General features: G+C 40.8%; 1 long non-coding RNA gene across 1 annotated transcript in view; it reads left to right on the top strand.

The window, feature by feature from the left end:
* LOC139348817 (uncharacterized) overlaps positions 1–13,145 on the top strand; it is a 36,446-nt gene extending 23,301 nt beyond the window's left edge. The window contains exon 4 of the long non-coding RNA XR_011603418.1: positions 12,327–13,145. This is a non-coding gene — a long non-coding RNA (uncharacterized lncRNA). The remainder of the gene's footprint in view (positions 1–12,326) is intronic.
* The last annotated feature ends 10,795 nt before the right edge of the window (positions 13,146–23,940 follow it).

Here is a 23,940-nt window from a genome sequence, read left to right as displayed (position 1 = left end):
CTGTTTATAAAGTGCTTTCTGGGCAGATTCGCATTGTGTTTGTCAATATTTCAACCGCAAGGTCAATATTACAGTGACAGCATTTATTTAAGAGGAAAAGGAGAGAGGAATGCGAGGCGAGGGAGAGAAGGGGAAGACAAACATGTTGGAGGCAATAGTCTGCGGAAAGGAATAAGATGGCATGGAAGGGATTAGACAGGACAGGATGGGGTGGTATGACAGGGAAATGCGAGGTGTGACAAGACAGGATGGGATGGGATGGGACAGGACAGGGAGTGGTACAGTAGGGTGAGGCAACACATGGTGAGGCAAGACAGGAAAAGTGGAGCAAAAATATGATGACAGGTGCAAAAAGGGGACTGGATAGGTGAATTTAGGAAAATGAGAGCGCAAAAAGGGAGGAAATGAAAGGCGAGTCTTTTTGGAGGTATTGGCATTTATCTTTTAGGATATTTTATGACAAATATGGTAGTTTTCAGTGGTGAGAACAGGGCTAAATGACAAAGAATGGGTACATCTACCAAAAGGAAGGAACATATGAAAAAGACTTCAAGTTGCAGTCCTTAAGATTTCAGTCCTGGTTGATTTGACGATACGTGTGGTAACTGGTGGTACTGCAGGTCAAAACACTCCTCGAAGAGCTACTTAGAAACTGCGGCATAAGAGGAACTGGTGTATTTGTTTACAGTCCAGCCAGCTGAAGTCAGACAATAATTGGCCTTTTTCAATCACTCTGTCATGTGATTTTAGGCTGCACATGACACGAGTCGGACCGTGAAAAGTGGGAGGAAGTTGAAGGTGTGCAGCCAGTTGTTTGCAGCTCTTCATCTAACAGTTCACAGTGTCTGGTCCTTTTTGTTCCATTGCTTCCTGCAATGTCTCAAAATGATCAGCTGATTGACAAAAAAATTGCAAAAATGACAGCTGACAAAAACAGTGCGTTTCATGCGAGGCCAGTTAAATGCTTTTCATGTGAAGCTGCAGCAGTAGGAGAGGTTCAGTTTGCTTTAGCAGTAACTTAACGCAGGATTTGGTCCAGGAGTGTCACCACAGACACCCAATTTGTAATACTGCAATAATATAAATACCGCAGTACTTTCATCAGTGGGAAACCCCTCTCACCTCGTCACATGCAGACATTTGGTCAAAACCCCTTGTGGTCACTTTTTCAGGCCCTGGCCAGCAGTGTAGAAGCTAGTGTAGAAGTGAGTGACATGTTCAATAACCATAACATGGAAATCTCAGTGCAGTATTTACCCTGACAAAGTGGAAGATTACTGAACTGCAACAACAGATTTACTGAAGCTTTAAAATAATCCTCCCCCTAGTCTTAGAACATATATGTCAAATTGCAGAAAATTGCATCATTATTTAATCTTTTCTGGGGGAGGAGCCCCATGTCCTCTGCTCTTACTGTGTCCCCCAGGATTTTGTCTTGCATGACGCCCCTGGTCACGTTCATTGTAAAGAAGGGCGATGTGACCCAGTGCAATGGTGTGGCTCATTTGTGTGTTTTTAGTGTTTATTGAACAACAATGGAGATGACAGAGTAATAAGCTTTATCAGCCCACTCACACTATGTTTATCAGGAGCATGTCTGTTTTCTTCAGTCTCTGTGACTTGTATTTGTAGTTTTTGGACTTTGTGAAGAACCGTTACATCAATTCAAATGTGCGTTTTTGTGTGCCTCATTTGATGTCATCAGACTACAACATGAAGATGATGAGGGTGCTTGGGCTTTATCATTATATGTTTAAATCTGACCGAAGCGTGGAGAGCCCCCTTTTCTCCATATTTGATTTTCCAGTCGTCTGGAACTTTAACAATCTGTCATGAGTGCGGTGATCTTCTCAAAAGTCAAAGCTTTTCGCTGCTAATGAGAGCGCTGCTGGATCAAATCATGTAACTGTCATTCAGTGACCGGAATTTGAAAGAGTTCAATCGTTCACCGCCTATTTCACACGGATGGACTCAGTCACACTGATGAGCTCGGCATGAGTCTGAATAGCTCTGCCCAAAGCTGCCTTAATGACATTTAACTAAGACTGTGTTACTGCGTGACTTTGTCGCTGGCTCATCCAAACCAACTGTTCATGAAAACTTCTCGTGAGGAACCGCGGCACTCTGGCGCCTCTGCAGTGAGTGTATACCCTGGAAACAACCACAGAGTTACAACACACCTGGAGCCCATCCCAGGGACACAGAGACAGAGAATGAGAGACAGACGGACAGACAGAGACGGATGGATGAGCCGTAACCTCAAAGCTTCTGACAGCATCCCAGCTCTCTACCCCTGGATTAATTGCTTCATTTGGAGCAGCCCATGCTGCTTTTAGGGACCGTCTTTCAATCGTGCTAGCCATCAGGCATTAGTGCTAACATCATGCTGCCATTCAGCAACGATCACCTCCAGATGTTGTCATGTATAGTTCATATTCACAAAAGCAAAGCAGTCTTAGCCAGGCACATAATGTGAGATATAAACAGTTTTGTATTCACTATGTTTGTGTTTTGCTTACCTGACTGAGCAGAAATCTAATAAAACTGTTACTTGTGGAGACATTGCATATCTTACAGCATTCACAGCACCAAGCTCTTAGGCAGTGTCCTTTAACCCACTTATGGGTGTAAAGGACAAAAGAATGTAAATCTGATCATCTCAAATATTCTGTTTTTGCGAGAGAACCCTGAGGCTGCCAAAGGGAAAATACTGCATATGCTGTACAGTATCCAGCTGAGTTGGACAGCAGAAATCATCGGTGGTGAATGTTTTACATTAGGGTAATAAAGTGGACTGGAAGAATCCACACTGGATCAATAGCGCAGGGCAGCTTGCCAAACCATGTCATTAACCGCATATTAATTCTGGCATCAGCCGGAGAGCCACATTCTGATCGGGGTGGTTTCTAGAGGAGTGTTTACCAAAACAAGACTTCCAGCTCTGCCTAAGTGGTTTCACAGAGCTATCCAGTGACGTAGGAAACCTCGACATATTACCGACTTTATGTACGCATGTAGAAATGTGAGGTCATGTCAGTCTTGTAAGTGTACTTTCTCACCAGAATGTGCTATGCTCTGGACTGATTCCCAAAGAAAATGAAAGCCTGGTCCTGCACTGGATCAAAAGCACAGTTGTTCTGACATAACTTTCCTCCAAACAATGAGAGTGTGAAAAGCTGTTGATGGAGAAACTTGCATGCATTAAACACTGTTTTTATTCCAGCAATAGAAACGGCACTAAAAGCCAGGCTATTCACAAAAGCAGTGCAATCAAAGCGGAGATATATTTCATTTTGAATGTGACGCTAAGATTTACCACAAACTTAAATGCACCTTATGGACTCTTTAACATCAGCGGCGTGCAGGATCTCATCTATACAACCTCCACCATCTCACACAGCTGATATCTCATTCTTCTCACTCCAAATATAAGACATGTGTCAAAATGTTCCTCCCCTAATTGACCCCTAATCACATTTGCTGAACACACAGATGTCTGGGGGGTCTGTCGGGCTTATGTCTCCTGAGGGTGTCATGTTTGCTCGGTCCTTTCACAAGTGCATCACATGTATTTTCTGTGAGCCTCTATTTTTGACCTCTTCACAGAAATCCAGCTAAAGAACAAATGAAATCTTTTTCGATATTTCCTTAGCCTCACATGCAAAACGTTAATGTCGGTACAGTGGAAGACTATACACAACTTAACAATTAAAGGGATGTATTTGGGACTAGCAAAGTAAACAGATGTAAGGCAATAGGATGATGGTGCAAATGTGAAAATGAACTTCAGTGGAGCATAATTTAGTGAGACTGGCTTTTGAGAGCCAGTCCCTGCATTCAGAGCGACAGGCTGAAGATGATGAAGGTGAGAGTTCATGCTGATACTTGTTATTAGCTGATTAAGATGTACGATGACCCCTGACCTCTCCAAAATGTAAACCACGTGTGGCCAAAAGACGACACTCATAGAACTCAGACGAGCGTTAATACAATCCTGTTTTTGCACGAAGGCTAATCACTTTAAGTTGGATATCTTTCTCTATCTGTTTTCTCTTGCTCTGATCTTGCAGTATTTATGTCACCGGGCTCAGAGAAGCTTCAGGCTCAAGATCTTTCTTTCCTAAGTGTGAAATATCATTATAAACAAACCATAAAACCATATTTAAAGATGCTGATAAAATGGGCAGTGTAGAAATACTGTATTTAAATTGAAGGAACACATTGTAAAAAGTCTTGGCGAGTCCACAATGTAAACCAGCGAGTTGCAAGTAATTGTTTCAAGCTGATTGATTCCAGTTGGGCTGAAAGTGTTTAAACACTAAAAGGCTGAATGTTAATTGGATTTTTATTAAGTTTCTGGTCAAAACGATGAATCTAAATGAGTGAGTGGCTATGTAGATCTACACTGACTTTTTAAACTCCATACAAAGTCCAGCAGACTGACAAAAGCAAATAAGGAATAAGAGTTAAAGCCATATTATCCTGTTAACTTTTTCATAGTCTAACTAAACTGAATCATTGGCTTCAACTTTCACCTCCGCTGTATCTCTGACATCAGCGCTCAGTAAACCATTGAGAAGAATGTGGCAGCTCATATCTGGCTCTAATTAGGAACTCTGTCAGCACTGTTGGAAGAGAGAGACACAGAGAAAAGTTGGGAAAGGGGGTTTAATTTTGCAATCAGAGCTCGTCGTAAGTCGAATCGAAAAGTTTTCAACGCTGATAAATGTCTTTATGCAGCTTCATTTGAACATCTCATATCCACCAATGCTCTCCCAAAATGTTCATGAGCGTGAAAAGTTTTAAAACACAAATATAGTCATGAAAAGTGAGACACTTTTCTCACCACATGAGGATTAGGTGAAGGACACAGCCTGTGGTTTTCACATTGAACTAACGCGGTGGAAAGTGGAGGGTGTTGTGGTCGGGTTGGTGGATGGATGGATATGGCCTTAAACTCAGCTGACCTGGGTTTAATTCCCAGCTCATATCGAGGAGTTTTCTACTGTACGTGAAGTTTGACTCTTTAGGAAACACATTTGTTTCTTTAAAATAAAAAAAAGCATATCCTCACTTATGTTTCTCAGTTTTAACCATAATCAGAACCAAACTGTTGTACATGCCAAACCATCATCCTTTTCTTAAGCATAACACTATATCTAGTTTTTGGAAAGTAATCTTCGCGTGATTTATGTCGACAACATGCAGACTGAATTTAAGAGTTGTGCTCATTTCACTTTGTTGGACCATGTGCATATCATTACTGCAGTATATCCACTAGTTAGGATGGAGCAAACAGCCAAATCTGGGTCCGACGACAACATAGTGAACAGAATATGTGTTTTTCTTTTTCATTGTATTGTGCTATACAGCTGGAAATAATAATACGCTATCTGATTATTAATGATCTTGAATCCAAACAAACATAATTAACACTTTCCACTAAAACTATATCCAGCTCTGTCACAAACATGTTTAGTTTTCTAGTATCATCACCAGGTCAAAGTTTCACTATTCTGTTTTATGGCCAAATATCTGGAAAACTTCAGCCTTAGCTGTAGTTTTTGTTAAGTGCTAACAAATCTTAGATTGCTTACATGCTAAACTAAGATGGTGAACATGGTAAATATAAGCTGGTAGGCATCAGCATGTTTGCATCACTGTTGTTAGCATTTAGCTCAAACCACAGCTGTGCCGAAGTTCAGCTTCAGTATGACTTTAGACTTTTGCTCATTCAATTGTACTAAAAAAACATGTTCACATTCAGTGAGCTAGAAAACTTTAACACTGACACAGGAAACTGAATTCACCCAACTCCTCAGATATTAAAAATTGGCAATGTACACACCTTAACAGAATATGGCTAACATGCACATTTTTAAACTTAATGAGACTTTAAGTCCATTTTTGTGGAAAATAAACACAGAAAATGAGTGTCAATGGTTCAGTGGCAGCAAGAAAACTGCTTGCTTGGCTGCTGCATAAAAAATCTCAACACATTGTTGTTCTGTTGATGATAAATGCTGCTGTGACTGATGATGTTCTGCAACAGTTAAACACTATCTAAAACCCCAGAATGGTATCAAGTCGAAGATGATTCAATGGATTCGGGCCAGGGAGGAAAAGCAGCTAGATGCTTGAGTAAACACGCATTTCACATACTGATGGCAGAGGCTCACAATGAGATCAGGACTTCATTACAGTTAAACAAGCTATAAACTACACGCACACACACACACACACACACACACACACACACACACACACACACACACACACACACACGTGTGTACTACATGCATGCATAAACATAATTGATTTGAACATAATCATATGTACAAATCAAGATTATTATGCAAGTTGACATTGTTGTGTCCAGATTTACTTGTGTAACTGACATTTACATATATAACATGGCGATGTTCTGCTAGATATAACAGTAATCATAATAGAATTAATAATAGCAGAACATTATGGATTGAGTAATACTTTAGCCAGCATTATCTCACATTATGTTTAAGATTGCTATTGAAAAGACTTTTATAGGATCACTGAGTTTACCCACAAACACTGCCTAAGTGAAGTTATGATTACTATAATGATATAATGTGCTAACCACCTCCAATTTTTCCCCCTCGACACAGAAAGATTGATGGTGGCCAGTCAGACCGTTCCCTGAGGAATCCTTTGAAACTGTGCAACAATGTTGATATAACAAAGATTCATTGTGACTTTTCTAAAATAAGTTGTCCAGTAAGATTGTGAAAATGATTTATTGCCTTTCGAGGGGAACATTCCTGATTCCTAATAAGTTGCAATAATTTCAGAGCAATCCGCTTCATCTAAACCAGTTATACTACAACAGACGTAATGTCTTTTACTTGCTAAATGAATTAGCCTTTGCAAACAATGATTTCCTCTGGGGGGTTTTACCACAGGAATTTGACAAACTCTTGCTATTAATCCTGGTTAAATACCGAACTCCAGACAGCACAAATATAATGGTAAGCCAAAATAAAGTCTCAGATGGGTTCACAGTTGCATTGTTTTAACGTTGCATTATCTTAATGTGCAGTGTCACTATATTGCTCAACGCTCCATCATCTGTGTGCTTTAAAGATTAAAGCTGATTTAGTTTCCGAAGTAGCAGTCTTTTCATTGGATTTCTCAGGAGTCGTGTCAGACCAACGTCAGCATTTCAACAGGAAACTGAATTCCAGAGAACATCATATCCCGCTCTCTGTGAGATTTACAGTGCAAAAATGCAGTGATTCAGTGCAAAAAAACATGATCAAAAGCCGAAATTGCACAACTAATCATTGGCGGAATCAATCATTCTGTGATCATATGCCACTGTTGCTTGATCCAAGTGTTGATCTAACTCATCGCGAGCTTTTAAATCAGCTCTCAGATCTACTAATTATTCACTGTTACTTTTGCTGTGGTTCACTGGCCTTCTTAAAAATGGATTGAGTCTCTCCTGCTGAGTGAAACATGGTTTCAATAACACCACTGCAACGATTTGACAATCATCACGGTTGCCATTCGCCACATCTGAAATCAGCACATTCTTGGCTCCATGCGTCACCTTGAGGCAGCTCAGAGGAGCCATACCTCTTGTGAAATGAATGCATGCTCCTCTTATGATATTTCTCGCCAAGGTCAAAGGTTAAAATGTCTCATCTGACAAATAATACTTATACTGACCTGAGGCAATCACTTGAGATACTGTTGTGAGTGAAAAGGAGCTTGAATTGTCATTTGGCCAATGAAGTGAGCTCATCAGTACCACATGAGGCAACATCTGGGGTGTAATGAGCAACTGCAAAAGTCCGGATTGAGAGAGTCCTTTCACCTCCATCAAACAACCCGCCAACTTTCATCAGATTTTGATTCAAATTTGCTGAATCCTGATTGGCCGTGTTATTGCATTTTTCCTGCTGAGTCCTGCCAGCTTTAAACCAGTGTGGAGAGCACAGTCAAAACAACACAGATAGAGATCTCTCAACTGAAATAACCAAAACTGTTCAATCTGACAGAAAAATGTAGGACTCGTATTAAGAAGCTGATTGAGAAAGTAGGGTTTTTTGGGGGGCCTTTAAAGCCCCTGGTTTTAACTTATTTGTAACTTAAATGACTAAACATGCAACATTTAAAGTTTAAATTCAGACAAAAAGCATCCTTGGGTGTCATTAATCAATACTTTTACACTCATAAACTCAGCTAACCTGCCTCATCAGGACTGCATGGGTGTGGTTTGAACAGATTTGACTGACAGTTGCTTTGTAATATAAGCAAACTATCTGACAACTGTCGTGATGTTTTGATTCAAATACAGTTAAATCGTCATTGGTGCATGGAGGTACAGTATGTGGCATCTCCTTTTCCTATCTGAGCCCACTTCAAACCGTCAAGATGAGCAAAACAAAGACACAAACTCTTTTAATTGTTGTGACTCAACTATACTATATACAACTTTATATGTTCACATAGGACTCCATTGCTCATAGTAAGAAGCTGATTGAGAGGGCCTTTAAGATTGAATCCAGGTCAATTACATCTTCATGTCTGATTTCCATCTCACTGAAGGGGTCTTAAATCAGACTAATCTAGCAACATCGACAACACTCAGTTGGTCTTTGCACTGTTGCACAGTCAGTTAGGGTCATGTATTCTCCTACAAAACACTGTCCCTGTGGTCCAGAAAAAAACCCTGCAGTTACAATAATGCAAAATTGGGAAGATCATGGCATTTTCTATAAATTCTCTATAATGCCCCAAAATGCCAAATTACAGCATGTAAAATTACCAAAAAACCTTGAGATTGGAGCAAATTATCACAAAGATGCAAATATGAACACTGAAAGTACAATACGGCATTGCACCTCTCTGTTTTCTTCACTCATATACCAAAACTTAACAAAACACTGACAAGAAAACTGTGTTGCATTAACACCTTGAAGAATGTATGCGTAGGTGCAAATGTTGCCGGAGTTATTTACCTGAAAGAAAAGCGAGATAAAAAAGAAGCAACAGACAGTTTTACAAGGTGCCATGAAGAGAGGAAAACAAACTAACATATGTTCTTAAGCTGTAATATGCTTTTCATTACATCCTGATGCTAAAAAAAATATATATTCCCTTTTATTCCCCTGCCAGGTAATAAAACCATAATTGATTATTGTGATAAAATTAAATAAACCTTTAGCTGGTTTTTATGACTCCAAACTTCCTGCAGAGTTTGGTAAGCAAGCTAAGGGTGGCTGTCAGGGCAATGCACTCAGGGAATGACCTCACACCAAATATAACACAGGGGGTGACTTTTGTGTTGCCTTTTTTATGACCATGGTTATTTCATTAAGCATAAAAGTGAGATATTTAGGATTGAAAGGAAAATTGGGTAAATACTGTTTTCTGTAAGGATTATCGGTAACATTTTAATGCCTGCAGGTCTGACAGAGTGATGCCTCCAGGATGTGTTTGCAAAGCTTGGCACAACAACTGGAAACAGTGGGAAACTGCTGACTTCATCAACTGCTCCAGCTGTCTTATTGACATATTATCTAATATATTCTTGTGTTATATCTTGTTTATTTATATGGCTTTAGAGGCACTTATGATGATGGATTTATTAAATAATAATTTATTAATCCATCCAGCACCTCTGCACAGTATGTTCAGCTGCAGCAGGTGTTGCAGTCGCATGTCCAGTTTGGAAGCAAGGTGATATCGTGAAACAGTTAGGAAGCTGCTTTATGAGAGATGACTTGCACAGGCAAAACAACACAGTTTCAAAGCACAGAACATTTGATCTAGAATGATTTTGGATATCTCCTCGAGAAAGTTAACCTGCAAACTACGCTTCAAGACCTCTGACTGACACATTAACCGTCACTGTAAACTAAATATTCACACAATCAAAGCACATGGTTTCATTAAACTGATGAGCCTCAGAGGATTTCTGCAGTTTGACAGTGATTCGATTCAAGCCAGAAAAGGGTGCAAACTGAGTCAAGGATATCCTCGCTGCACCCCGCCTCAGCAGGCGAGCTGCCCGCTGCCTCATGCGCAATGTTATGCTCACTATTTTCCATCGCTCACGCTTGTTCCAGCTCTAATTTCAGAAAAAAAAGCATGTTTACTTAAAACATGCAGCCCCTCTCACACCTCTTTCTTTCTCCTTGCCTCTACCAATTTTTCTTTTTCTCAGTCCCCCCCCCCCCCCCGTTTCTCTTTGTTTGTCCTATCCTGCATGTGTCCTGTCCTGTGGTCTTTCTGTAGTGTCCATATGCTCTTAGAATTAAAAGGGAAGGGAGGGAGAGAGGAGGTGGGCAGCTCAACCCTCCTCCTGAGGGAGCATCTGCTTCTCTCTCTCCTCTTGTCCACAATCATTCCCCTCCTCCCTCTTTCTCACTCTCTCTCCCTCTCTCTCTCTCTCTCTCTCTCTCTCTCTCTCTCTCTCTCTCTCTCTCTCCCTCTTCCTCTGCGGACTAACAAACAGCTCTGACCTCAGACACTTGGATGCATTACAGAGCAGCAACATGATACAAAACATAAAATATGCAGCCAAATGACAAATCAGGTTAGGGATGTGGCCGAACTCCAGTACACCACAAACATTTGCACATCATTGAAATACCTATTACCTTCATACTGTATGTTGTAATCTCTTAAAAACACCTTTTCAGCTCTGATCTCCTCTGATATTGTGTTTTAACATTTGGGTAAAATTAAAGGTCATGTTCCTCAGATGCTCTTCATTACACCTTCCCAAATATTTAAGTTCACCTGCTATGTTATTTACGGTATGTTACAGCTTTAGAGCAGATAACTGAAACATCATGCTGTCAGTGATGACGGTTTCTACAAGGACAATTTAAGCAAGACTAATGTCTAACAATGATATATATAATAGCAAACCTTTTGCAAAATACATTTTTTTTCCTTTAGAATAACAAAATTCAGAGCCATTCAGTTGGTGTGCTTTAGTGCTTTTGTTAGTTTTAAGACATGTTGCCTTTGACTGCTGTTGACGTTTAAGGTTGAGCTCATTTTAACCACTTTATACACTGTTGGCTAATTTAATCTACAGTAATGCATCATATTCTATAAGATCAGCATGTGTTTGTGGTGTCACTGTCCTGTGAGAACCATGTGTCTTTAAAAAGTCAACTTTTCATGAGCTCAGAAAAACAGCTTTCTGATGATGCATTTTCCAGCTAATCCAAGAGGATTTAAAATATCTTATTCAGATTAAGAGGTAGGAGAATTTTCTCAACCCGTGAAAGTCACATAATCCTTCAGTTTTTCTAATAAGCAAATATTATAATATTTAATACACGTACATTCATGCAATGTAGATTACTTATAGTAAGTAAGTAAGTTTTTATGAGAAGTTTCAGAAATATAAGATGAAATGCTTCAATAAGAACAAGGTTTAAATGTCATTGCTTGTGTATTTGGGCTAATCTCACATTGTAAAATAGGAAATGATGAATTTGACTCCATGGCTGCTTACAGCTTGTCGAAGTGTCCTTTTTTTTTCAATTTATGTGCAGATAATTTCAGATTCTCACAGTGTAGACACACTGCTTCACTGATCGACTCTACAGTTTCCACACATTCGTCAATAAACACAGGGAGCAGCTGAAGTGTTATCCACTCAATATGTCCATAAATTACAAATGAACCCAATAGCACACCCTGAGAAGTAATTTTCCACCAGCAGTTCCAGAATATGACTGATATAAAATTTCATATCTCCAAATGATGCTTTGAAACGTCCCATGAAATACATCAGCCTTGCGTTGCCCACGAGAGGCTGAGCAGCTGTTTAAAGTGAGCCGAGTAACAAATTTGGACCTCTAAAACACAGGCGACATGTAATGCCTGTCTCAGCGGGCGCAATAAATTCTGCAATAAAATTATGATAGTGTCAATGTTTCCAACCTCCACGAAGGGAGAGAAATGAAGTGAGGTCCAAGCACTTATGTCAGAGACAAGGTCTTTTGTTAGGTGACATAAATTTGAAGGGGTCCTACTTATATGTGATATTTAACCAGGAGTATTTAATCAAATTCAGCTCTGTTAATGTCTGTTTTGGATGAAGCTTTTCATCCCTGATGCACAAGTTTGGGGAGTAATGAGTTGAACGTAAAGGTGTTGTGTCATTCAATTACAAAATAAAAGTAATGAGAAACATTTAAGTTATTAATCAAATTGTGGGTGATGACAAAGAGGTTACATCTGAAGATATTCTTTTCTGTAAAAATCTTTTTTGGAGAATATAACGTTCATTCTGTTGCTTTGCATCTTGTCAACTGCAGGAATGTCTTCTGGCAGATTTCCAGACAACGTGGGTCAGCAAAGCCGCTGGGAGACCATCAAGGTTAGGATGGCTCACAAGGTGCCGTCCCTACATATAGACAAGCTCCATTCATTGGGCAGTATGGGCTCAGATATTGAGTGCTGCTTTTGATTGGTTGTCTTAAAATTTGCACCACTTCACATCCACCAATCAAAACAATGCGCATTGGTCTAGTCCACGTCCATGGGTGGCCAGAATGCCTTTCAGTGGTGGAAATTCAACTGTGTTTTCCTCATGAAGCATCAAAATGTTCGGTGTCAAACCTGAGGAAACATTTACAGGTAAGTTAATAAAACCTCAATCAGTCACATAAAATAGAGTATCTCCCACCTTATCAAGCTTAATTTTCCAGTTAAAAGCATCTGCTAGAAAAGTAATCAAATGTAATAAGTTACATTGCTTCTAGAAGCAATTTAAATAGTTACATTACTTGTTACATATTTAACAGACTAACATCTGTAACCTACTAGATTTCAAAACTAACCTTCCCAAAGCTGCTGATACATAAAACCCTCCTACGAACTATAAAACAATGGATTCTATTTCACTTGATGTCAGATTTTTACCTGTAAATAATCTGGAAGTGATGATGTCATATTTTTGCTCAGCATGACAAAGCGAAGCAGACTATTTACATTTTTAATAATATGGAAGACTGTTTAAGTCACTTCTGTTGTGTTGTAGTACAATAGAACTGAACCCCATGCTTTTCTGTGATTATGTAATTACCTCTTAAATACCTTTTCACATACTATGTCATTAAAGTTGCCTAAACCATAGCTCAGTTCTTGTGTTTCTTGTGTATTCAATTTTGTCTCCAACCCCCCTTCCATGTCTGCTCTGCCCCGCTCACACAAACATGGTCTAAATCTGCAGGGCACCGTCCCCGCTCTGCTGACTCAGACCAGATCAAGGCGTGGGGAGTCTTCTTTTTGGCACTGGCGCAGGAGCGAGGATCTGGAATTACTGGGCATCACGCCATGTGACGATGGTGTCACACTTGTTTAGTGCGTGTAGATGCATAGCTGCGTGCTATACATCAATAGAACTACACAAAGGGCTTTCCTCACCGGATAGGAAAGGGTGTGTAAAGGGTGCACACTTCTGTATCGGTGATGATTCATGTGCACTTTTAAAGGATGAGTCCTTTTTCAGGTTTGAACGCAACAAGTCCGCGCTTGATCTTAATGTGCAAACTCGAGGTGAAGGCTTTGGTCCATTTCTTGAAACCATAAAGCTTCAACTGCATTAAGCTGCAAGCATGATGTAGTTGCATCATCGGGGAACAGATGTTTGTGACATTCTGTATCCAAACTCTCTCCCTCTTGCACTTTCTGCTTCTCCTGTGTACTTCACCCACAAATATACTCTTTCTTTGATGTCACTGCACCTTCTGGGACATTTACAAGTATTTCCCATGAGGTTCACTGAACGCATAGCGATGATGCATTTACTTAAGCAAGTTTAGATGACACATAAACAAAGCAGCATATCACAGCAACCAGGCTTTCAGTGTGCCGTAAAGTGAGGGGGAAAAAAGGAGAAGGGGAAAACAAGGATAAGAAATAATGACAAAATCATGCTGTTCGTTTGGCAGCAAACACCGAGGAGCACTTCAGAGGGAATCCAGGGAAACTGAGTAAGCATATTTGCTTTTACTCTCTGGAGTGTCTTCAGCATGTATTGCAGTGGACTGAAGATAGGCCTGCTATGTATTATCAAGGTTTCAGTTCAAACCTGCGTATGACAAGCCATCCGTCTGGTTTAGGCTTTTCATGTTCCACTCCGCTTCTCCTTCTTCTTCACATGCAAGGTATGGCTCATTAGGAGTGTGAGAAATGAGAGCTGATTTCTCTTTTCTGTGTTTTCTAGTGAGGACTCTACCAGATTCCGACTAATTACAGGCCAGAGGGGGTACAAGCTGAACCAAACAGCTTAGCACACATCAGAGACAAGAATGTTTCTGCCCTTCAAAGCCTCATGAACGTATGTGTCCTCAAACCACAAGCTGCTAATATACTGTAAAGGGAGCTATATTAAGTGAAATATGAGCCGAATAATGACTGGCAGGCAACTGCTGCAGTATACAGGCTTCCACATGTTTATGTTTTATCCGCCTTACGCTCTGTGTGTCTTAGAGATATACCTGAATGCCTTTTAAATAGCTGAGACAAGCACCCATACACCCCTAAAATCCATATTTCTCCTTTTGTTTCCCCTTCAATGAGTATTTTGACATTTTTGGAAATACACTTTCTTGCTCTCTTGCCAGGGGAATACCACGCTCATATCTGTTTGTTAAATATCAAGCTAAGCCAGGAGACAGTTATCTTAGATAGTGCGATTAGCTCCATCCAGCTTTGACTGCTCGTGCCCTACTTTTTCTCAGCCAAGAAATAGTGCTGCTCCTAATTAAACACAACCTGTTGTTTTTCCACTTCAGTTTGTGTATGAATTTGACAAATGAGATGTAACGTGTAAAGTAGTGAGCTTTAGACATGCTTGTAGCCTGTACAGATTTATTCCACCCTTGGACAGAGCCAGGCTACCTGCTTCCACCTGTTTCTAGTCTTTATGCTAAGCTATGGTAACTGTCTCCTTGCTGTAGCTCTATACCACAACACATCACTTGTTACATGAGAGTGGTATCGATCTCATCAAAATTGATGCAACAGAGCCAGAGATGCATTCTTTTTTATTACACACGTCCTTCATCCTTTGCAAAACCTGCTGCCTACATTTCCCACAATGCCGTTTGGTTGGAGATACAGGTGTATTATGCTAGTAGTAGCTAATGTAGCCTCGAGCTGATAGCCTGTCTCATACGCTCACTTCTTCTTACTGTAGCTCCACACACCCCGCCCCAACAGATGCTGGCTCAAGTGACATCACCTAAGGCAGTTTATCAAACATCATGCAGCTCCCTCTGAGTTGCCCTTTAAGTAAAATATTAGACTCCATGTTTTTTATAGCTGCACCATGCCGTCCAATTAGATTCCAGATGTCAACTGCCCAAAATTCAACCTGACATATCTGCTATCTTTGAAAACTTCAGGATCTCTGCTAGAATTTAATATAAAGTGTTTAGCTGCACAGCATGAATTTGTAAGGAGCTGACACCCCAGCTGTCTGGATTTGCATATGAAATGTTACTTCTCAGGAAGTTAACCTTAAGGAGGTGTAATACCTCTGCATGCTTCTCACTCCATATCCCCATCCTGCAACCTCTACCTTCCCCCATTTTCTCTTTCTTCTCTCTTTCACTCTCTCTCTCACACATACAATATCAATGCACACACAGGTCAAATAGACGGTTGGAAATCTAAGCTATTGATGGCCACCTTGGGAAATGCCAGAGTTTGGGCCGAATAGACTGAGCCATTTCTTCCCACACCTGCTGCTTTGTGTCACTTTATCCCAGAACATCCTCTCTGGCCACCTTATCCCAGCCTTCCCAGAGACAAGTATAGGATGACGAGCAGGATGATTGCCAAGTGCTCCAAAATAGCAGTCATCTCATAAAAAATGACAATAAAGCTGCAGTTTTTATGTTAATATAGTTTCTATTGCTTGTAAAAGTAAATATAGTGACTCACAACATATGTAAAGTTGTTGCAGGTTGCTATGAATTGTCCATTTTATGCATGAAATATGTCAATTTTATTGTCGTACAGTTTATGTTCAAAAAGCCTCTCTTTCACTCTCTCTCAGCTTTCCCCCAGTAGGATACACAGGTAACCAGAGCAGCCAATGGATCCAGTGACATCAGACACCACCAAGGAGAATTGACTCTTTTCTCCAAGCCACAGGAAACCCAGGATGCAATCTAGGCCTCTCACAGTCAGCACGTTACCCAGCAACACAGGCCCAAAGCTTGGGTTACCACCCTATCCTCTTCTCTTTGTGCATGCCTCTATTCAGCAGAGAGAAAGACAACTAGAGCTGTTTTAGGCCCCGAGGTGGGATTAACAAGTTTTAGGCACCAAAGTGGCTTGTTGTCATGGCCCGGACTTTAGAGGTTTTGACTGTCAACTTAAATATTTTTGAAATATTATGATGAAAACACTTTATAAAGTCAGTTGGCAGTTTTTTTCCCATGTGACATCCTCTGGACTCACATGTGGGAGACACGAGAGGTCTATTTAAACCAGTGTGCATGCTCATATGTGTGGAGTGGGGGAGGCTGTGCACGAGCCTGGGAAACAGACTTAATCTGAATGATCCACTTTCTCAGAACATAAATTTCTGGCATAATTAAACACTTCACAGTACATGACCAAAGAGGGGACTGATGGCAGGAGTGTGTTTCATCTGTCCCAACCGGAACTGTAATGTTTGGCCAAATAAATAGAGGGAATCAGCTTTCCCGCAAGCCCAGTAATTAAACGAGGAGGCTTTTTTTAGTGCTGCACTGCTCTGAATCGTATCGGTATCGGCTAGATAAGGCTACATCTTAATTTGTATAGCATGACGACAACACAGAACTCAAGCAAAACAGTTGCGAAATTAAGGAAAACGCCTGAAATGCCTGCTCTTTGAAATTTAATCAGATTTGTCTCCAGTAAAAATATGTGCCTAATCAATCATTTCCCTGAAAGAGAAAGACAAACAATCATCATACCATGGATCATTAAGCTAAATGGACACACGCCTCAGCAAGCCAGCTAAGTTTAGTACTGCCAACAGTTTTGATCAGCATTAACAGCTACAATGGTACATGCAAAACGGTGCTGTTTACCACAGTGAAAAAGAGCTCTCATTAACAGAACATAATAACTGTAGGCACCAAAATGCAGTCTGGGAGACAATGGCTTCAGGCCGAGTTTATACAAAACAGTGATTGGCTTCTGATTAAAATATTGGCAAAATAAAAAGGCGTCAGTATGTCACTAAAAGTCAATTTGCCATCTAGTAATTACAGCATTGTTAACACCAGTGTCAGTAAAATAGCAGGGCTGGAAAGAGGCATAATGCAGTGTTATTTTAAACAGAGGAAATATGGTGGAGTGAAGGAGGCCAGAGCAGGAATGAAGGTCAGGTAGCACCTGTTTAACATCAGCAACTAACAGCAGGGCTATGAATCAAACCATCTGGGTACAGCTCTGCCCATCAGATTACTGCTTGGCATGCAGCTGTGTGTGTGTGTGTGTGTGTGTGTGTGTGTGTGTGTGTGTGTGTGTGTGTGTGTGTGTGTGTGTGTGTGTGTGTGTGTGTGGGTGTGTGTGTGTGTGTGTGTGTGTGTGTTTGCGTGACCAAGTCTTGCATATGTTGTGGGGACATAAATCGGTTCACATAGTCACACCGTGGGGAATCGTCTTTCTTATGGGGACAAAATGGAAGTCCCCAGAACACAAATCATAATATTTTAGGGTGAAGACTTGGATTAAGCTTAGTTTAACATTAAGCTTAGGTTTAGGTTAAGGTTAGCGTTAGGAAACTAATGGTTATGCTTATGATTAGGGTCTCCAGGAAATGAATGTAAATATATGTAATGTCCCCAAAAGGTATGAAAATTGTGTTTCTGTGTGTGTGTCTGTGTCTGTGTGTCTGTGTGTCTGTGTGTGTGTGTGTGTGTGTGTGTGTGTGTGTGTGTGTGTGTGTGTGTGTGTGTGTGTGTGTGAGAAAGAGACATAGGTAGGCTGATATATGAGAGCATGAGAGGAGAAAGAGACAAAAATGAAAAGCAGATCATACTCTCTGTAAGTGGAGGCGCTCGAGGAGGTCAACAGTAATCATGTCTCTCTATCAGGGCTCTTTGAGTTTAACCTTATAAGATATCATTTACTTTACTTTATTCACTTATCTGTCGGGGACAGCACACGCCGATTCACATCAATGGAAAGTAAATGATTGATGACATATTCATGGCACGTCCATTTCTTATTTGATTCAGGTTTTATTCACTTGCATGTTACAGCAGTCAATCGTCTTTCTTTTAAGTCACTTGACATTGATATAACTACTGTTTCTGACTGATTAGGACTAAAGGACTTCTGACCATCACTTTTCAAACTTTGTTTCTTCTCTCTGAGCAGGTTCTCCAGGTTCCCCAGATCTGGTCCAGAGCTCTACCTCCTATGCAAGCAGCTGGCTAAGGGCAAAGACAGGCTATTGATCAACGTAGGTGTATGTAAATATCTGCAAATTGTACACTTTATATCATCTTGTATTTCATTTGTAATATCATAGCAGGACACTGACATAATCTAGCTAACTGAATTAAATACAGTAAGTTGTGTCACAATGCAACAAGCCAAAAAAAAGTCATTTTGTGAATGAGAAAGTGATAATCAGAATTATAATATGCCTGTCAAACCTACTGAAACCTGGAAAAAGCTCACTCTTATGATCCAACCACCAAAGGTCATATGTTAATGTAACATGGGTCTGTGGCTGTGGTCAGTGAACGCCTCATTTTTAATGGCTCGGCTGGCTGAGCGTGCATAATGCAAATGTTTCTAAGTGCTTTACAGACATAATGCAAATGTGTCCACTTGGATGAGAGGTTAAACCGTACAGCCCTGGTAGAGAACTCCACTTTCATCTCAAGGGTGCAGTCTAGATCCATGGAGTTAATAGGAAACATTCTGACTTTCAGTTGCTGTCGGTGCATTTCCATTCACCTGCTTTTATGCACATTTTCATCTTGTGCATAAAAACAGCTGGTTTGAAATGCAGGAAACAAAAATAAACTCAATATAACACAGAAGTGTTTTTATGCTTTGCTGAGGGGCATAAACCTACCAATAAAGGCAAAATGCATACAAATAAAAATGTATAAATCATGATGTAAATGAAATATCAGCTTGACTGGACTGAAGTTTTTACTTCAACTAAAATTGTGAAAGACAAAAACGTCAGATCAGAGGAGGCTGTGATTTTCCTCAAACACAAATAATGAGAGAACATAAATACAATATTACTATCACGTTTTCTGGCTTGTTCATCTTGTTGCACCAATAGACTGTTTGGTTAAAGTTTGCAGTGCATTTGGATGGATACCTGACTGATGTCCAGTTTCAGTCCTCCTTGAGAACTGAGGTCTTACAGATTGTGTTTGTAAGCTAATACTTCCCAGCAGTACCCTCAGCATGATGATGAGATACCGTATGTGTTTACTGCAGCCTTGCGGCCCACCTGAGTAAAGGACTTACTGGACGGACACGCTTGCACTGACAGGAACAACAGTGCGCACGGGCTTCACCTCCTAAAGGAAGGGCACGAATAAATGAACAGACAAGACGTGTAAAGTACACACAAGTGGTGTGTGCCAGAGGGTCAGCTCGGCATTACTGCCATCTCAAACAATGCAAGTTTCTTGTTGTGTCACCCAATCTACTGTATGCTATTTTAGCTAATCCCTTCTTAGATTATCCCCCCAGGCATCCCATATGCAACACCTGTTGTTTATCTCTCAGTCCTCAGGAACACAAACAGTCGTTCCGGCGGGAATCTCAAGGAAGCACATGCAGGGTAACATCTTCTTTCCCCACCTCTGCCCTTCCTCCCCCCACGTCCATCTCTTGCCTTTGGACGCCACCACCGACAGCTGTGTAGTGGAGAGTGAGCTGATGACGTCCTCAGGGGTAATTGCGCTCAAGGGGTAAAGAGCTGTAAGCCAGGAACCAAAGGGTAATAAAGAGAGGGAGAGAGCAAGAAAGAGACAGAGAGAGGGGAGGGTGAGGGGTGTAGCCTGACACCAACCACCACCTCTATTATAAGGAGCATCACCAGCACCACATCTGGCCTATATATAGCTTGTGGGCTGCTTTCAGTTTCAGTCTTCCCTCTCTTTCTTTGTATCTGTGTGACTCTCACTCTTCTTTTCTGCATAGCTTCCACCCTCCAGCAACCTTTTTTTCCCCTCTCACCCCCCGAATGCCTGTCAGTCACAGCGTAGTGGCAATATATGGATTCAGAGGTACTGACATTCAGGCATATGAGCTCATCAGTCAAGGTTTCATGCACATTGGAAATTATTAAAAACATGTCTAGGAGAAATTTGAAAAGATGGTCCTTTCTCACAGAATTCAGCTGCATTTGACTTCGGGGAGGCACCCGTTGGTAAATTTCAGTGCAGGTTAGCAAAAAAGGCCTTTCTGCTTTATGGTGCACCGTGTCAATAGTTCACACATTATAAGAAGTATTTCAGCTCTAGATTTTGAAAACTTACACTGAGCAACGGCAACCTCAATTCATTAAAAACATTAAATCAAGCTCTTCCATACACTTTGCCGTTAGAGCAAAAAATCTGCTCCATTTAGTCATCTATCCTCAGAGGGGAATGACATTAGCTACAGTGGGGAAGGAAAGGTGCTGCTATTAGCAGGTTTTAATTCTCCACAGGATGCATTTTCATTTACGAGACATCAGCTGAATTGTGTGAGGAAATGCACACAGTCATGGGCGAAAACTGTCAGCATGCAGCCAAAATTTAGATGAAAAACGTTTCCAGGAACCCTGACTGCTTTGTCCAGACTGTCTACAGCCATGCTAGTGGCTTTGTGAAGCCATGGTGCTCTGAGCTAAATGCTAATGTCAGCATGCTAACATGCTCACCATGACCGTGCTAGCATGCTGATGTTTGGTAGATGTAAAGTTTACCATGTTCTCCAAATTAGCTTTCTGTGCTAGCGTGCTAACATTTGCTAATTAGCATGGAACACAAAGTGCAGCTGAGGCTGAGGGGACTGTCACTATTTCTGTGGGCATTTGGGTAAAATTTGAATGCTGACCTCACGGAGCATGAATTTGTGTATTATATTTCATATCAATTCATATCTTTTTTGAGATTTTTCAGCCTGGACATTGTGGTAAGAAACCACATTGACCAACTAACCAAAAGGTTGACATTGCCGTACATAGAGCCACTAGCATGGCTGAAAACATGAGCCTTTGTGGATTAACAGCAGAGCAGCATTACATACAGTCCACAGTGCATAGGGGCAGAAAAGTAAGTGGCTCGGTGAACCAGAGCCCAGGCTCTCTCGCTTTAATTCTCACTGGGGACTCTAACTCGCCAATAAATTCCAATGGTTGAACATAAAGTTGCAACCTATTCTTCTTTCATTTCATTTCTTTTGCCAAATACTTTTAGGAGGAAACATAACTGCTGCATTGACTATGTGTTAGCCCTGTGATGGACTGGTTTCCCTGGCTTTGCCTGTTGAATGCTGGGATAGGCTCCAGTCCCCCATAATCCTGCACAGAAATGGACAATGTCAGGCACATAGATGTGGAAAAATCTCAACTAACCAATATTTTCAGTGCCTACGTTATTGCGTACATTTTTGCAGGCCAGAGCAACAACATACCTGCAATGAAGGTTAAGTCTCCAGTGTGTGGGCCCTCGTATTTTAAGCGTTTGCATTGTGGTGTGACACTGTACTGTCATATCAGCTAGTCAACATCTTGGCTGTGGAGTTTCCTCTCAGTGTGTCTGATGCAGCAGCGCTCTTCTTTCTTCTATTTCAGTGTGACGCTCGGGGAGACATGCAGACGGTTCCTGGTTCCTTGTGGTTCTTCTGAATCTGAGTGGGTGGCTGACTGACTGCTTGACTGGCATTCCCCCAGAGACACAAGGAATGACAAAAACTTAGAAAAACAAAGGCACACCAAAACCCCAATTGACTTGCACAATAAAATTCTAATTAGCTACTGGCGATAATGATAATAAAAATATAGTCTAGACATGTTGTATTGAATAAAAAGTGGGGATTTTATGGGAGCGTAATGCACAGTTAAAAAAAAACTCCACAATGTTGTCTGCAGTGCCAGTGACAGTTTATATTATCTTGTTTTATGAATAATAAAAAGCTTTGCAGTTTTCGTGTTTGCTGATGTAAGGGGAAAGTATGCTGGTGGGTGTGAGTGAAGTCTGGGTCAGACTCGCACGCTGGAAACAGCTCAGTGTTTCATTAGGTGGCCTACTGTTGCTTTATTGTTATTGAAGTGGCTGCTAATTTAGGCTAACTATAATGTAGAGCCAGTAGAGTTGGGGATCATGGCTTCAGCAGTCATTCTTGTAGAGTGCCTGTGTGCTGCAGTATTTGTTTAAATGCTCCGTTTTGTTTTCTCTTTTTTTTTTTTGAAGAGAGTCAGATGAGAAGATCAATACCACTCTGACATCTGCACAGTAAATGTGTAGCTCAAGCTAGCAGCTGATTAGCTTGAGTTAGCAAGAAGGCTCGAAGCAAAGGGAAACAGCTCAGAAAGAAAACTCCTTTCTGAAAATGCTGAACTATTCCTTTAACAGCAATAATGTGTCCTATACCTGTATCTGAAAGTGTAATTCAACCCCTTCATTTACAATCTTGGCTGCTTAACTGAAAAATTACTCCCTCTTTTAAAGACTTCCCACAAAGAGCTTTTGTTACACTCGTAAAGCGTTCTGGCCTTTAAAATGTAAGAGGCGAGTTGAAAGTTAAAAGCAGACTGCGGGAGTGAAGAATGACATTTTCCTCCCAATGCGCAGAGTTAGATATTGAGAGAAATATAAATATTTTTTATTAATTGGCTCATTAGGATGGATCGACGTGAACATACATACTGTATATACACTGTTTGAAGAGTCAACGGGCACCCAGGTGTGCAGATGCTCACCTGCACAGGCTGCATACACATATGTAATTTGGTAAATGCACGTTTGTAACAATGAATGTGACTAGAACCTCTGTTGAGTAACTTACTGCCTCTGTGTCTCATTGTGTAGAGACAGTGTGGCGATGCTGATTGTTGCCACAGCGGACACCCATAAAACAAGTCATTCTCTAATTTTGTTTGTCATTTACCGCATGTAACAAATGTGGCAACATCTCTTGTGCTCTGTCTTAGTCATTGTATGTGATGTAGAGCAGTGTGATGATCCACTGATGGTAATGTGCACTGATTTTTGAGCACGGTGGAAATGTAAGAAAGCATCTATTTTTATGAACCTCTGGTGAGGAGCTTTTCCTGATGTCTGCACTGTGCGGGTTGCCTTCCACTCTCTTTGATCTTTTTCTGGAATCAAATGTAATGATTGTGGCTAACTTTGAAATCTGGAAACACACTTGCTATGTCTCCTTGCGTAGCTGCTTTGCACGGTTTTTACTGGCACATTCAAGATGCTGTTCGCTGCTGTTTTTATCTAGCTGAAGCAGATTATTTAAGGGATATTCTCACATTTTTTCACCTTGTTGCCAGGAGTTTTCATTGATGCCACTCTCACATCTGTTCATATGGAGCTGGAACCAGAAGGTGGCTAACTTAGCTTAGCATAAAGACTGGAAACAAGGGGAAACAGCTAGCCTGGCTCTCTCTGAAGTTCGAAAATATGCCAACCAACAAGTAACAGTCTCAAGATTTTCCATTCACACAGTGGTGACTGAGCCTGACTGATGAAAGTACAGCAATATTCACATATGCAGTGTTATGAACTGGTGTCTGTGGCAACATGTCTGGAATAAACGCTGTATTAAGATACTGCTAAAGCAAACTGAACATTTCCTGCGGCAGCTTCACATTTAAAGCATTTAAGGGACGAAACAAAAATCGGCTTTTATTGCAAAGCGGTTACAGGAAATGTAATGTGT

Source organism: Chaetodon trifascialis, chromosome 20, assembly GCF_039877785.1.
Source record: "Chaetodon trifascialis isolate fChaTrf1 chromosome 20, fChaTrf1.hap1, whole genome shotgun sequence".
Lineage (NCBI taxonomy): Eukaryota > Metazoa > Chordata > Actinopteri > Chaetodontiformes > Chaetodontidae > Chaetodon > Chaetodon trifascialis.
The sequence above is the reverse complement of the archived record's forward strand: the minus strand, read 5'-3'. Positions and strand labels throughout refer to the sequence as shown.